At 46.1% G+C, this 16,981-nt stretch overlaps 1 pseudogene; it reads right to left on the bottom strand.

The window, feature by feature from the left end:
• Positions 1-7,428: 7,428 nt before the first annotated feature.
• On the bottom strand, positions 7,429-7,958 carry LOC104661195 (annotated as a pseudogene).
• Between the last annotated feature and the right edge of the window lie 9,023 nt (positions 7,959-16,981).

Genomic DNA, 16,981 nt, shown 5'->3' with positions numbered 1-16,981 from the left:
TGGCCAGGCAGCTCTGCTACCCCAGAGGTGTAACTGCCCAGCCTTGGGGTCCTGGGACAAAGTGGAGGCAGCACACACCTGCTGGGCTGCCAGCAGGGGGCGCTGGCAGGAGGCTGAGTGCTGGCTCCAGACCCCCAGGGATGGGCTGCAGTGCCCCTGCCATGCAGGGCCGGGCCTGGGGTGCCTCAGCCAGGTGCCTGGGACTAGGAAGGGCTCACAGGTGCATGGAGGACGACCAGAGCCCAGAACTGTCACCTTCCATCCCTCCCTCCCTTCCCTTTCTTGATGGCCAGAGGCCATCTTGTCAAGCAGAAGAATAGGGAACCCCAGGGTCAGGGGGTGAGAGGAGCTCCTTTTCCAGGAGAGGGCCACACGGGGCCCTCTTCCCCTCTGCTGTGTGGGGGGCTTTGGAACCCTCAGGCTCCAGGCTGGGGTAGACCTGGGCTGGAAGCTGGGGCTCTGGGAGCAGTGGCAGCTTGGCAGTGGCTTCTGAAGTTAAGAGCCGTGGCCTGTCCTCTGGTCTGAGTGGCCCCAGGTCCACCAACCTCCATTCTGGAGCGGCCAGGGCTCCAGAGCCCTGCCTTGCTGGGTCCCAAACCTCTGCTGGCCCCTCTAGCCCTTTCTCTTGGGCCCATCAGGGGAAGACCTCTAGAGCCACTCCTTGGCCCCAGCCAGAGTTCCAGGCAACCTGGTCACCCCTCCCTACCCTCTGAGACCCTTGCTCCGTGCCAGCCCCCAGAGTGTAAGCCTGATGACCCACGGCTGGACTGGCGAGAAAGGTAGAGAAGACTACTCTCCCTGTTGAACTTTGGGCCCCAAAGGGAGGCGGTGAGGGTCAAACCAAGGCTGGCCTGGGCCTTGTGGGTAAAGGCTGGAGTGGGGTTCAGGGTTGGAGCCAGGGGACCTGGCTTCCACCACGGAGAACAGGCTGGAGGTGGGTGGGCAGCCTCCTCCTCCATCCTCACAGCCACTCCCAGGCCATCCTTCGCTCCAGGCTCTAGGCCCCACAGGGGACCTCAGTCAGCCAGTACCATGGCCTCCTCACCTCCAAGACCTGTCCCACTTGCCCTCACCCCTACCCGGGGCCTTGTTCCCTGCGGGCACCCCTGCTGCGGGTCCCCCTTCCCATCTTCTCCGTTGTTCACACTGGACTCCCACGATACCTACTTGCTCTTGTTTTGGTCAGATGTTGACTGAGCCTCTACTCTGTGTTAGGTGCTGGGCGCTGAATAGGTGCCTGCCCTCCAGGAGGACGCCCTCTATTGGAGGGGTGGTTTTACGGGGATGATACAAATGATCTTTGTGGATCTGGGAACCGTGAGCAGGAGTGCCAGAGCCAACTTTCCAGAAGAAACCGGCACTTGCTCAGCAACAGCCAGCTCTTCCAGTCCAGGCACGTGGCCAGATCGCTTCCGCTTGGAGCTCAAGCCAGCTCTGGGCTGCCTTGACACAGGGTGCAATATGGCCTCCCGTCAGCAGGGGGAGCCACGGCCCCATCTTTAGACGTCCATTAGCCTCCCCTAGTTCCTTCAGCACCTGGGCAGCCTCTCAAACCCGTTCCTCTCCGCCACTGCCCCCACCCCCTACCCTGCAAATCCTGCCCTGGGGAAGTCCAACCTTGGGGGAGAGGTCCTGCCCATCTGTGATAGGGGCGAGAGGGGGAACCCCCAGGTCAAGCAGAGGTGGCACCCCTCCTTCATCCCTCCAAGACCCCATATGAGAAAGGCAGTTTGGGTCCCTTAGGCAGTGGGATGGCAGCCAAGGAGAGAGAAAGGATTGGTTTAGCCAAAGGCAAAAGTGGTGTGTGTGTGAAGTGATGGCAAGGGAGCTGCGCTGGACCCTGTGAGGGCTTCTCAGGCTCAGGGCCGTTGCTGAGGCTGGCAGCAAGAGGAATGGGCCAGACCAATCCTGGCAGGGGAAGGAGCTGGAGCTGTAGTCTAGGAGCAGTGGGGAGCCATCGAAGGGGTTTTTAGCCAGAGAGCATTCTTGTCCAGTGTGGGTTAGGTGCTGAGCTGGGGCTGGCTGCTGGGAATTGGAGTGTCTGGAACCAGATCAGAATCAAGGGTCGGGGGACCCTGGTGGGCATCACAAAAGGAAGCTGTCTCTGCTGTTCTGGGCCACACAGGGTCGGTCACGTGCTCTATCTTGAAGCAAAACTGTAGGTAGCAGAGTTTCAAGGGAAGCTCAACCTGTGGGTCCACCCTAGGGACAGGGAGACATGGAGGTGGTCCTAGGAGCTCTTTGGGAGTCACGTGAACAGGTCTCGGTGATGGGTTGCAAGTGGGGAATGAAGCGAGAGGATCCAGGTAGGTCATGGTTCTGGCAGCAGAACATTCATCAAGAAGAGTTCAATGGGCATCACTTTGGGGGAGGAGTGATGAGATTGATTCTGGACGTGGTGAGTTCGAGTTGCCTGAGGGGTATGAAAGTAGACTTACTTTTCACCCTTCTCTTTGCAAATATGTGTCTAGCATTGTATCTAGTAGTTCTGAAAGGTTTATTCCTTTTAATAAAAAGAACACTGATCCCTCGAGCCCAGGAGTTTGAGACTAGCCTGGGTAAGATGGAGAGAACCTGTCTCTACAAAAAAAAAAAAAAAGAAAAAAAGCTAGTAAAACGACTCTTTATTGAAGAGCTTCCCATGTATTAACTTGAACCTTACCTGTGAGATAGCTGCTATCATGATCATCATCCCTACTTCACATATGGAGAAACTGAGGCTAGAGAGGCTAAGCGAGCCAAAGTTACACAGCTTATGGCAGAGTGAGGATTTGAACCCACGCTCTCCCACTGCATCCTCTTGCTTGCATCCATGCAAGCGAGGTCTTGCTTGGGACATAATTGTGTGGGGAATTGAAGAAAGCAAGGCGGCATTCATTCTCCACTTCTCTTTGTGAATGCAAACTCTGTGTGTCTGAAGGAAAGAGAACCCTGGGCTGGGGGACCCCACATTGGATTTGAGTTTGGGTCTTGCACATGGTTTGTGTTGCCTTTTTTTAAAAAATCTTTTATTTTTTAATTTTTTTTTTATGAGATGGAGTCTCACTATGTTGCCCAGGATGGAGTGCAGTGGCTATTCACTTCACAAGTGTGATCCTACTACTGATCAGCACACAAGTTTTGACCTACGCTGTTTCCAACCTGGGCTGGTTCACCCCTCCATAGGCAACCTAGTGGTCCTCTGCTCCCAGAATATTGATGCTGAACTTAGTATGGACACCTGATGGACATAGCACACTACAGCCCGGAACTCCTGGGTTCAAGTGATTCTCAACCTCCTGAGTAGCTAGGACTACAGGTGTGAGCCACCATGCCACCTGGCTTGTGTTGCCTTTAAGGTCCTCTGTGCCTCAATTTTATGTCCTGTTAAGTGGGAACCAGGGAGGTCTTTTCACAGTGGTGGAAATGGGGCATGGGAGCTGGGCCCTACAAAGATCCCTTTGGAGTTCGGTGTGAGCAATGGCCTGGAAGTGGGGCAGGGCAGGGCTGGTGGCTGGGAGACAAGCCTGAACCATGTATAGGACAAGGCAAGAGACGTGGGACTACTGGAAGGATGGAGCTTGGTCATGGAGTCAATGGGAGTGGGAGGGGGGGAGTTGTGAGGGAGTTGAGGATGCTGCCAGGGAACCCAGGAGAGCAGTAGGTCTGTTGAAGAGACGAAGCGACCAAGTCAGGCCCCCTGGCCAGGTGGTGGCCGAGTTGGCACTATAAGCCACATGTTTCTTCCTGCCAGGCACTGTCTGGGCATGTGGTGACCATGTTCTCCACCCCACTCCAGCTTCATTCAGGGATCCCTATCACCAGCCCAACACCAGGTGGGCAAGATAAGAAGTACGGAATGTTTCAGAAATAACGAAGAATCCTGTCTGGTTGAGGGAGGTTGTGAGAGGAGGTGGGTAGAGATCAGCCTGGAAAGTGAACTTTCTCAAGAGGGCACTGGGAGCCACTGACATTTTAAACAGAACAAGTGACAGGATCTGATTTTTGCTTTAAGAGAATTTTTCAGTATTTTTCTTTTCTTTTTTCTTTTTTTTGAGACGGAGTCTCATTCTATTGGCCAGGCTGGAGTGCAGTGGCCGGATCTCAGCTCACTGCAAGCTCCGCCTCCCGGGTTTCCGCCATTCTCCTGCCTCAGCCTCCCGAGTAGCTGGGACTACAGGCGCCCGCCACCTCGCCTGGCTAGTTTTTTGTATTTTTTAGTAGAGACGGGGTTTCACCATGTTAGCCAGGATGGTCTCGATCTCCTGACCTCGTGATCCACCCGTCTCGGCCTCCCAAAGTGCTGGGATTACAGGCTTGAGCCACCGCGCCCGGCCTTTTCAGTATTTTTCAACCCTATTATCTGCCCCCTTTTGAGAAATAGAAAAAGCCCAGGCTTACTATCACGCTGGTCTTTGAAAAACCAAAAGCTCATGCCCATCTCTCCAGAGCTCCTCCCTCACACCCGATGGAGATTTCCATAGTTTCCCTCACCCCAGGGAGCCAAGTCTTTCCTCACATGATGCCCTGAGTAGAGGCTCAACTGCTTTTTGCCAGTTTCTCCTTGTAGTTCTTTCAATTATTGCTTTATGTATTTATAAGTTATGTTATTCAGTATATATGAGTTTAGAATTGGTATATATTTTAGGTAAGTGGAATATTTGATCAAAATATAGTGATATACATTAATACTAGCAATGATTTTCCCTTCTAGTCTACTTGGTCTGATATTAACATAGCAACTATAACTTTTTTTGGTTAATATTTGACTGGTATATTTTTTTCAATCCTTTTCCGTTCAAATTAAAAATTTGTTTTTTATTGAGGTACAATTCAAAGTACCATAAAATTCACCCTGTAAAATGTACAATTCAGCAGTTTTTAGTGTATTTACAGTGTTTTGCAGCCATCACCACTATCTAATTCCAGAAGATTTTCATCACCCCAAAAGGAAACTTTGTACGCATTTGCAGTAGCTCCCCATTTACAACCCCCTCCCCCACCAGTGCTTGGCAACCACTAATCGACTTTCTATCTGTGGATTTGCTTATTTCAATATTTCAAATTAATGAAATCATACCATACGTGGACTTTTGTGTCTGGCTTACCCTTACTATGATGTTTTCAGGGTTCATCCATATTGTAGCATGGATCAGTACTTCATTCCTTTTTACAGCTGAAGAATATTTTACGGTATGGATAGACCACACTTTATTAATCATTGATGGACATTTGGGTTGTTTCCACTTTTAGCTATTGTGAATAATGCTGCTATGAACAATTGTGTGCAAGTTTTTGTGTGGATGTGTATTTTCAATTGTCTTGAGCATATACCTAGGAGTAGAATTGTTGGGCCATATGATAACTCCATGTTTAACTTTTGAAGGAAATGCCAAGCCGTTTTCCAAAGCAACAGCACCATTTTACATTCCCACCAGCAATGCATGAGGTTCAAATTTCTCTCCATCCTTGTCAACACTTGCTATTGTGTGTGATTTTTAAAATAGCCATCCTAGTGTGTGTGAAATGTTATCTCATTGTGGTTTTGATTTGTATTGCTCTAATGACCAATGATATTGAGCCTCTTTTCATGTACTTATTAGTCATTTGTATATCTTATTTGGAAAAATGTTCATTCAAAACTTCTGTTCATTTTTTAATTGGATAATTCGTCTTTTCATTGTAGAGCTGTAAGGGTTCTTTATGTATTCTGGATATTAGATCCTTATCAGACATATGATTTGTAAATATTTTCTCCCATTCTGTGGATTATCTTTTCACTCTTTGATAGTGTCTTTTGATGCACATGGGGTTTTTTGTTCGTTTGTTTTTTGTTTTGTTTTTGTTTTTTGAGACAGAGTTTCACTGTTGTCACCCAGGCTGGAGTGCAATGGCACGATCTTGGCTCACTGCAACCTTCGCCTCCCAGGTTCAAGTGATTCTCCTGCCTCAGTCTCCCAAGTAGCTGGGATTGCAGGTGCCTGCCACCATGGCTGGCTAATTTTTTTGTATTTTTAGTAGAGACGGGGTTTCACCATGTTGGCCAGGCTGGTCTCGAACTTCTGACCTCAGGTGATTTGCCCGTCTCAGCCTCCCAAAGTGCTGGGGTTACAGGCGTGAGCCACGGTGCCCAGCCAGAGAGTGTTGCTATGTTAAAACAATATTGTTTTCCAATCCATGAACACAGAATATCATTCCACTTATTTTGTTCTTTAATTTTTTAAATGATGTTTTACAGTTTTCAGTGTATACATTTCGCACCTCTTTTTTTTTTTTTTTTTTTTTTTTTTTTTTTTTTTTTTTGAGACGGAGTCTCGCTCTGTCGCCCAGGCTGGAGTGCTGTGGCGTGATCTCAGCTCACTGCAAGCTCCGCCTCCCGGGTTCCCGCCATTCTCCTGCCTCAGCCTCCCGAGTAGCTGGGGACTACAGGCGCCCGCCACCTCGCCCGGCTAGTTTTTTGTATTTTTTAGTAGAGATGGGGTTTCACCATGTTAGCCAGGATGGTCTTGATCTTCTGACCTCGTGATCCGCCTGTCTTGGCCTCCCAAAGTGCTGGGATTACAAGCTTGAGCCACTGCGCCTGGCCGCATTTCGCACTTCTTTTGTTGTTAAATTTATTTGTGAATTTTATTCTTTGTATGCTCTTGTACACAGAATTGTTTTCATGATTTCATTTTTGAATTGTTCATTAAAAGTGTATAGAAATAACGATTGATTTTAAAAAATATATTGATCTTGTATTCTGTGGCCTTCCTAAACTTTTTATTTTCGCTCTGTCTCTCTCTTTTGGCGGGGGACCGGGGTCTTGCTCTTATCACCCAGGCTAGAGGCCGGAGTGTAGTGGTGCAATCACAGCTCACTGCAGTCTTGAATTCCTAGGCTCAAGCAAATCCTCCCTTCTCAGCCTCCAGAGTAGCTGGGACTACAGGAGCAGGCCACCATGTTAGGTTCTAATTTACTTTATTTTATTTTATTTTTAGAGATGGAGTCTCGCTATGCTGCACACGCTGGTGTTGAACTCCTGGGCTCAAGTAATCCTCCTGCCTCAGCCTCCCAAAGCACTGGGATTATAGGCATAAGCCACCATTCCTGGCCCTTTTTATTAGTTCTAATAGGTTTTATTTGTGTGGATTCTTTGTGATTTTCTACACACAGCACGTGTCATCTGCAAGTAAGGAGAATTTTACTTATTCCTTTCCAATTGGGATGCTTATTTCCTTGTTCCCTTCCTTTTCTCTCTTTTTTCTTTTTGTTTCTCCCGCTTATTGCACTACCAAGAACCCCCAATACTACATTAAATACAAGTGGTAAAAGAATCCTTTCCTTGTTCCTAATCTTAGAGGGAAAACATTTAGTCTTTCATCATTAAGTGTCATGTTAGATGTGGATTTTTCATAGATGCCCTTTGTCATGAGTAACTTCCATTCTGTTCCTGTTCCTAGTTTGTAGAAAGGTGAAGGTGTTGAGCCTCTTGGTGATGAAGCGTGATTTGTGCTGACGGCGCAGGACCCGGTGGGGCAGCGGGAACTTGATCTTGGAGTCGAGGAACTGCTTGATGGCCGACCAGCGGCACTTGCTGGCTGCGATCTCCCTCACCTTCATGATCTGGATGGAGTGGACCCGGGCGCCGTGCCGGGCGCCCATGTCTCAGTAGCACTGGGTGACAGCCCCGCAGTGGTCAGGTCCCGGTATTCCCGGTACATGTTGTGGGTGCCTCTCCGGGAGTCATAGCGCAGCGAGATGCCGGAGTTCTACACCCGCAGGGGGCGCTTCTCAAACACCTGCCCACAGTAGACAGTCTCCCCTGAAGACTTCTTCAACTTCTTTAACTGAGATACGAAGTGCCGGAAGGGGGACTTGGCAACGACAGGATTAGGCGCAAAGATTCGCATGCGGTAGAGAGGCGGTGTGTGGCATTTGGGGGTGGGCAGGCAGCGACCCACCACCTTGTACTCTAGTAGTGCGCTCGGGACCTTCATGGCGTCCTCTGCGTTCGCCGCCACCCGCCAAAGGACTGTTTTAAGTCATGAATGGATGTTAGATTCTGTCGAATCTTTCTATGCACCTATTGAGAGGATCATGTGGTTTTTGTCCTTTTTCTGTTACTGTGGTGTATTACACTGAGTTTCAGATGTTAAATCAAGCTTGTATTCTTGGTATAAATCCCACTTGATGACGGTGTCTAATCCTTATGCGCTGCTAGATTTAGTTTTTAAATATTGTGTTAAAGATTTTTGCATCCAGGAGTTCATGAAGCATATTGAGATGTAGTTGTTTCCTTGTGATATCCTTGGTATGAGGGTAATACTGGGCTGATAGAATGAGATAGGAAGTGCTCCTACTCCTCTATTTTCTGAAAGACTCTGTGAAGGATTGGCGTTCATCATTCTTCAGTTATTTGATAGAATTCACCAGTGAAGCCATCTGGGCTTGGATTTTCTTTGTGGGAATATTTTCAATTACTAATTCAATTTATTTGCTTGGTATGAGTCTATTCAGATTTTTAATTTATTTTAAAGTCAGTTTTGGTCATGTGTCTTTCTAGGAATTTCTCCATTTCATCTGAGTTGTCCAATTGTTTTGGCATGAAGTCATCAAAGCATTCTCTTATAATCCTTTAAATTTCTATAGGTCAGTAGTAATGCCCCCCTTTTCTCTTCTTGATCTTGGTAATTTGATTCTCTTTTCTTTTTGGTCACTCTAGCCAAGATCAATTTTGCTGATTTTTCAAAGAGCTGACTTTTGTTTTCATTAATTTTTCTCTATTGTTTTCCTGTTTTCAATTCCATTAGTTTCTGTGCTAATCTTTATTTCCTTCCTTCTGCTAGCTTTGGATTTAGTATGCTCTTCTTTTTCTAGTTTGTCAAGGTAGATGCAAGGTTATTAATTTGAGATCTTTCTTTTTTTTTGCTGGTGTAGGCCTTTAAAGCTGTAAGTTTCCCTCTGAGTACTGCTTTAGCTGCATTCCATGCATTTGGATATGTTGTGTTTTCATTTTCATTCTCTTCAGGCTTTTCTAATTTCCTTTGTTTTTTCTTTGACTTGCCAGTTATTTAGAAGAGTGTTGCATAATTTCCAAGTATTTTGGACTGCCTAGGTTTCTATCTTTTTGGATTTATAATTTAATTCTGTCGCGGTCAGAGAACATATTTTATATTATTTAAGTTCCTTTAAATATATTGAGACTTGTTTTATGACCTAGGTTATGGTCTATCCTGGAGAATGTTTCATGTGCACTTGAAAAAAATGTGTACTTGGCAATTGTTGAATGGTGTGTTCTATAGGTATCAGTTAGGTCAAATTTGTTGATAGTATTGTTCAGATTTTATATATCCTTTCCGTTTTTTCTTTCTAGTCCTATCAACTATTGAAAATAGAGCATTGAAATGTCCATCTGTTGTATTTGAATTTTCTTTTGTATTTTTAGTAGAGACAGGATTTCCCCATGTTGGCCAGGCTGGTCTCGAACTCCTGACCTCAAGTGATCTGCCCACCTCGGCCTCACAAAGTGCTGGGATTACAGGCGTGAGCCACTGCGCTGGCCAATTTTCCTCTGTTGATTTTTAATTACATTGAAGCAGAAATTTAGACATAAATAGGCATTCATTCACTCCAGGTTTGAGTTATTTTCTTAGGGTTTTCTCTAGCGATCACATTATGAGTCTTAACTAATCACAATCCACCTCAGGTGAATACTGACTTAATTTTGGTGAAATATGGAGACTTTGCCAAAGTATGGCTACATTCTTTCCCACTTCTTTTGAGCTAGTAATGCCATGTATATTACATCTATATAGGTTATAAACCCTGAAATACAGTGTAATACCTTTTTTAAATGCAATCTTATGTTTTTAAAAGAAAGTAAATGAATAAAAATATGTTGAGCGACTTTTATATTAGCTCACTTGTTAACCATTTTTGCTGCTTTCCATTTCTTACTTGGAATTCCAGTTACTAACTGGTGTCATTTCCTTTCAGCCTGCAGGACTTCCTTGAGTATTTCTTGTAAGGAGGCATGCTAGCAATGAACTACGTCAGCCTTTGTTTATCTGGGAATGTCTTTTTTGAAACCTTCAATTTTTTTTTTTTTTTTTTTTTTTTTTTTTTTGAGATGGAGTCTCTCTCTCTGTCGCCCAGGCTGGAGTGCAGTGGCGTGATCTCAGCTCACTGCAACCTCTGCCTCCCAGGTTCAAGTGATTCTTGTGCCTCAGTGTCCCGAGTAGCTGGGATTACAGGTGCATGCCACCAGGTCTGGCTAATTACTGTATTTTTAGTAGAGATGGGGTTTCACCATGTTGGTCAGGTTGGTCTCAAACTCTTGACCTAAGGTGATCCGCCTGCCTTGGCCTCCCAAAGTGTTGAGATTACAGGCGTGAGCCACCACACCCAGCTAAACCTTCAATTTTTAAAGCATAGTTTTGCTAGATATAAAGTTTGGGGGCTGCGTGCAGTAGTTCACACCTGTAATCTCAGCACTTTGGGAGGCTGAGGCAGGCAGATCATTTGAGTCAGGAGGTGGAGGCTGCGATGAGCTGAGATCACACCACTGCACTCCAGCCTGGGTGACAGACTGAGACGGTCTCAAAACAAATTTTTTTTTTTTGGTTGATAGTATTTTTTTTTTTCGATGCTTTCAGTTTGTCATTCCACTCCCTTCTGGCCTCCATTGTTTCTGATGATAAGTCAGATGTTAATTTTATTGCGGTTCCCTTTTATGTGGGTCATTTATTTCTTCTGCTATAATACTTTCAAAATTGTCTGTCTTTGGCTTTCAATAATTCAACCATGAAATGTCTATGAGTGGCTCTCTTTGTGTTTATCTTACTTGGGGTTAATCGAACTTCTTGCATCCAATTAATGCTTTTCACCAAATGTTGGTGTTTAGCCATTATTTATTCAAATATTTATTCTGCCCCTTTCTCTTTCTCCTCTTCCTCAGAGCCTCCAATTAAACATATCAAAATATGTGTTCGCTTTTAAGTCTGTTCCGCTTGTACTTGTTGTTAGGAGACACTGATGACTTCTGGGCTCCTTACATGTTGGACCAGAAACTGAAACTCCTCTGGGTCTGTTTTCATTGGTGGATTTTTCTTCTCATTATGGGATCCTTTTTTTTTTTTTTTTTGAGATAGAGTCTCTGTCACCCAGGCTGGAGTGCACTAGTGTGATCACGGCTCACTACAACCTCCATCTCCTGAGCTCAAGCAATAAGCAATCCTCCTGATGCAGCCTCCCGAGTAGCTGGGACTATAGGTGTGCACCACCACACTTGGCTAATTTTTTGTGTTTTTTGTAGAGATGGGGTTTTGCCATACTTTCCAGAGTGGTCTTGAACTCCTGGGCTAAAGTAATCCATATGGGCCACATTTTTATGTCTCTTCTACCTGAGTCAGAAAGCCGGGGCGTAGAGCTCTCCTAGTCTGTCTCCTTTCTCTCAGGGACCACAGTCCTTCACTGATTACTGTTCCCCATCTGAAAACAATGGATTTTCATATATTTTGCCCAGTTTCTAGCTGTTTATGATGAGACAGTAATTCTGGACCCTCTTATTTCCTCATGGCCGTATTGATATTGAGTGGCTTTATGTTTTGTTAAGACAAATATGCATGTTACATTTTTTAGAGTAACTAGAATATAAATAGGATGTACTACTTCCAAACTAGTAGAAGAAAATAGCAGATAATGAAGGAAAATATCAGTTAATCAAATAAAAGTCAAGTAAGGGAAATAAAGAAATGGAAACAGGCTGGGCCTGGTGGCTCGTGCCTGTAATCCCAGCACTTTGGGAGGCCGAGGTGGGCGGATCATGAAGTCAGGAGATCGAGACTATCCTGACTAATATGGTGAAACCCTGTCTCTACTAAAAATGCAAAAAAATTAGCCGGGCGTGGTGGCGGGCGCCTGTAGTCCCAGCTACTCAGGAGGCTGAGGCAGGAGAATGGCATGAATCCGGGAGGCAGAGCTTGCAGTGAGCTGAGATAATGCCACTCTACTCCAGCCTGGGCGACAGAGCGAGACTCTGTCTCAAAAAAAAAAAAAAAAAAAAAAAAGAAACGGAAACATTGGAATAAGTAGAAAGTATAACATAATATGTTAAAAATAGATCCAAAAAGCATTAAGCAAAATAAATCGATTAAATTATCCAGTTAGGATTTAAAAAAAAATCCAGCTATAAGCTGTTTGTAAGAGATACATATAAAAGAATAGGGCTGAAAAGGGCTGAAAAAGGCTGAAAGGGCAGGACTGGCTGGGCACAGCGCTGGCTCATGCCTGAAATCCCAGCACTTGGGGAGGCCAAGGCGGGAAGATCACTTGAGCCCAGGAGTTTGAGACCAGTTTAGGCAACATACTGAGATCCCCATCTCCACAAAAAAAAATAAAAAAATTAGTTGGGCATGGTGGTGCGAACCTGTGGTCCCAACTACTTGGGAGACTGAGGCAGGAGGATCACTTGAACCAGGAGGTTGAGGCTGCTGTGAGCTGTGATTTTGCCACTGTACTCCAGCCTGGGTGACTGAGTGAGACCCTGTCTGAAAAAAAAAAAAAAAAAAATAGAGAGAGAAGAAAAGAAAAAGAAAGAGCAGAGCAGGACCTCCAGCTGTGGCCAAATGTGGATATCAGCAAACAACCTCCCCAAGAAAGTAACCATAAAGCTGGACCAAATTGACAAAAACAAGCTTTTTGATCTGGAAGCCAATTAAGATATCTCATAATCCAAGCGGCTGGATTTTGAATAAGAACAGCGGGAGTCTGTGGCATTCTGGCCCAGGGCTGCTCCCATCCCTCCTGTTGCGCTCGCTCATTTGGATTGGTGGGCAACACCTGTGCCCAGTGGTGTCATCGGTGGAAGTGACTTCTTGGAGGTGGGCGGGCCAGGAAGGGCAAACAGATCAGCTCTACTCAACTGAGGCTATGGATGTGCTTGTGGCAGTATATTTCTAGCTGACCAGACTGGAGGGGTCCCGCGCTACTCACGCTCTCCTGGACTGCCCTGGGACTATGCACGTGTATATAAGAGATGTGAGAGGGCCCGGTGGAAAGGAAAGCCCAGAAGACCTGAAAGTAGCCTGAACATTGAATAAGCTCCCCTACCCACACCCAGACCCATCTACAGAGGACACAAGCCTTACTGGCTTGAGATGTTTGAGCACAGCTTCTATCCAATCATTGGCTGACCACCAAGCTAGGCAGATACAGGGTAGCCCCTAGGAAACCAGGCTTAACATTTTTAAGTAGAATATATATTTTTAAATGGAAAAAATCTTCCCTGCCAGCCTGCCTCCAAGAAGTCATTTCCACTGAGCATACTGCTGGGCACAGGTGTTGCCCACCAATCCAAATGAGCGAGCGCCCTTCAAGCCTATGGGGAGAAGCTTCATGGCCTTCCCTGCCTTGGCACAGCCTCCATGCCCAGCAAGCCAGGAGGGATGGGAGCAGTCCTGGGCCAGGATGCCACAGACTCCTGATGTTCTCATTCAAAATCCAGCCACTGAGATTGTGACACATCTTCCGTTAACTTCCAGATCAAAAAGCTTGTTTTTGTCAATTTTGTCCAGCTTTATATAAAGTTACTTTTTGGGGGAGGTTATTTGCTGATATCTGCATTTGGCCATAGCTGGAGGTCCTGCCTTTCTCTTCCAGACAGGGTCTCATTTTGTCACCCAGGCTGGAGTGCAGTGGCACAATCATGGCTCACTGCAGCCTCGACCTCCTGGTTCAGGAGAAAAATCTCATCATGCTTCTGGCAGGGGGAGGGGAAAGTGGTCATTTTGAAAGAGGCCCAGGGCATTCTGTTCTTAACTAGGCCTGCCCTCAAGAGTAACCCTTACCAGGCCCAACCTCTTAGGGTTTTGCCGGAGCCTAACTGAACTGAGGGAAGCGAAATACCCAACTCAGTCTTTTGTAGCCATTCTGGCCCATCTAAGCAGGGCACAATCTGAGAAGCACTGGTGAAATTCACAGTCCAGAGGCACAGGCACGCCCAAAGACAGAAACCTAATCACAGGACTGAATGCTTTTCCTCCCTCCACATTCTGCTATATTGCTACGGCCTATTCGTAGCAGGTCCTTTTACCCAGTACATGTCCAGGTTTTGACCAAAAAAAAAAAAAAAAAAAAAAAGACAAGGCATGCGAAAGGCCAAAAAACACAGTTCAAAAAGATAGAGCCAGTACCGGAAGCAGGCTCAGCTATGACAGGGGTGTTGGAACGACCAGACCAGAAGTTTAAAATAATTATGATGAAAATGCTAAGGGCTGTAATGGAAATAGGAGACAATATGCAAAAACATGGCCACAATTAGCTGCAAGGGAGGATGGGAAATAAAATTTCTAGCTGTGAAGCCATATACACTATTAACCTTTGGACATTTTACTTCTAAAAAGGAGAAGCAGAGAATGGATACTGAGGGACACTTAGTAGTCTCTTCCACAGTGTCTTTCATCAGTTTTGGAAAATTCTCAGGCATTGTTTATTAAAATATTTTATATTCCCTATTCTCCTTTTTGTCTTCTAGAAATCCAACTAAATATACGTGTGACCTGTCTATCTTATTGTCTCTCTGTGCTGGATTCTGGGTAATTTCCTTAAATCCATCTTCCAATTCACTATTTCTTTCTTCAGCTATGTTTAATATGCTGTTTAAACTTTAAATGTCCAATTTCGATTGTCATATTTTTCATTTCTAGGAGCTCTTTTTGGTTTTCTTTCAAGTGTATCTAGTCATTTTATATTCTCTTGCTTTTTTGTTACAGTTTCAATACTTCCTTTTATTTCTTTAAGCATATTAATTATACTTATAGCCTTTGTCATATAATTTCAAAAGCTGCTATCTTTGCAGGACTGATACTTGAATTCACATGTTAAATGTTTCTATAACTCATGGTGGCTTGTTTCCTTGTACATTTTAGGATTTAAAAAAATTACGTATTTTGGAATTTTCTATAGGAGTGCTTTGAGGCCTGTGTTTAAAGGACATCCCTCCCACCACAGAGGATTTGTGCTTGCTTCTGCTGGTCACTCTGGAGCAATGTGACCTCTGAACCATTTCATTTAAAACTTAAATAGGCCAGGTGCGGTGGCTCATGCCTGTAATCTCAGCACTTTGGGAGGCCGAGGCACTGCACCTGGCCTATTTAAGTTCTATATTGAGACCTTGTTTCTAAAATAAAAAACTTTAAAAGTATATTTTATTAATGTTTTAAACTGCTATTTTTATTGGGCTGTCACAATCTAAGTAAAACCTGTATGTAAGATAGTCGAATACAGCTTCGAGACAAATCCAGGAGCCTTCTCCAGCAGCCAGATCACTGTTTTTGTTTTGTTTTGTTTCTTTGTTTTGAGACAGGGCCTCGCTCTCACTCTCTCATCATTCTCTCACTCTGTCACCCAGGCTGGAGTGCAGTGCTGCAGTCCCAGCTCACTGCAACCTCCGCCTCCCGGGTTCAAGTGATTCTCGTGCCTCAACTTCCCAAGTAGCTTGGATTACAGGCACGTGCCACCATGCCCAGCTCAGTTTTTTTTTTTTTTTTTTTTTTTTTTTTTTTTTGTATTTTCAGTAGAGACAGGGTTTCCCCATGTTGGCCGGGCTGGTATTGAACTCCCGATCTCAGGTGATCCTCCTGCTTTGGCCTCCCAAAGTACTGGGATTACAGGTGTGAGCCACGGTGCCTGGCTGAATCACTGTTTCTAAGTCCCTCCGAGAGAGATTCTGGAGTGTCCACTACTCTATGCTGAGACCACTCTAAAAGAACAGTTCAGCTTGTGGCTATAAGCTCTCAGGGGAGGGGGAACATTTTCCTTTTATTCCACTTCCCCCCAGATCCAAGGTCAAGATCAGCACACACCCTCTTCTTTCTTTGGGATGTATCTTCCTAGGTCACCTGTTCTAGTAGTTTTCTGTGGCTGCTGTAACAAATTACCACAGAGTTGGTGGCTTACAGTAACACAGATTTCATATCTTCCATTTCAGGAGATCAGCCATCCAAAATAGATTTCAGTGGACTGAAATCAAGGTGTTGGTGGGGTTGCGCCCTGGCTCCTGGGCTAGCCCCAGGGTGGCCTACTCCGCTGGCCCAGAGGATTCGCATCATTTCTCACCTCATCGCCCTGCTCTTCCTTTCCTACCAGCTCAGCCATTCACACAAATGCCTTTAGATTGCCCCCAACATCTTGTGGGTTCCGGGCCACATTGCTCCCAAAGTCTCCGCAGCTTTCTCAGGCTACGCTTGCTCCCCGCCACCCTCCAGCTGCCCTTTCCCTCTGCTACATCTCCATGGTGGAGAGTCACAGCTTTATAGACCCCGAAAGCTACGATGTGGAGAAGGCATTGGCAGTGTCCCAAGATGAGGAGAGGTGCAGTTCACCTCTGTCCCTTTAGGTGGCCTGTTGGTCTCCATGTTCTCCATGGGGTTCTTCTAGTCCCCAGCCTGGGCTTTGCAGCCCAAATTCCACAGCCAGAGAACCACAACACTCACATGTGCCAGTCTGCCCACACCCCTCCCTGTCACTCTCAGGATGCCACCCAGCCGCGGCAGCCCTCAGGAGGCTCCAGGCAGGGCTCCGGGCTGACTTGGCCGGTGTCTCAGGGATCAGTTGTGAGTGCTGGGTCCTCGCTTTTCTGCTCTGTCCATGGCAGTGGACATCTATGGCATAACTGCAGTGCTGTGACTGTTGCATTTATCATTTCTTCCCCCACTGGAAAGTCTGCTCTGAGCAGGCAGAGCTCACTGCTGCAACCCAGTCCCCCCGACAGCGTGTGGCACAGACTAGGGGTTCAAATGGAGGTGAATGAATGTGCAACTCAGAGCTTGGGCCAGCGGGCAGTGTAAGCACAATATGGGAAATGATAACATGGGGCGGGGAGTGGGGTGGTGCTTGAGTCCCTGGCCAGCCCGACACACCCCCCTTTCCACCATGGGCAGTCCAGAGAGACCAAGAGGGCCTCCTTCCCCACCTTCCCTCAAACCCTCCAAGGTGCTCAGGAGGTAGCTTGCCTCTCTAC

Source organism: Rhinopithecus roxellana, chromosome 7 (assembly GCF_007565055.1).
Source record: "Rhinopithecus roxellana isolate Shanxi Qingling chromosome 7, ASM756505v1, whole genome shotgun sequence".
NCBI classification, from domain to species: domain Eukaryota; kingdom Metazoa; phylum Chordata; class Mammalia; order Primates; family Cercopithecidae; genus Rhinopithecus; species Rhinopithecus roxellana.
This window is presented reverse-complemented; position numbering and strand designations above follow the sequence as displayed.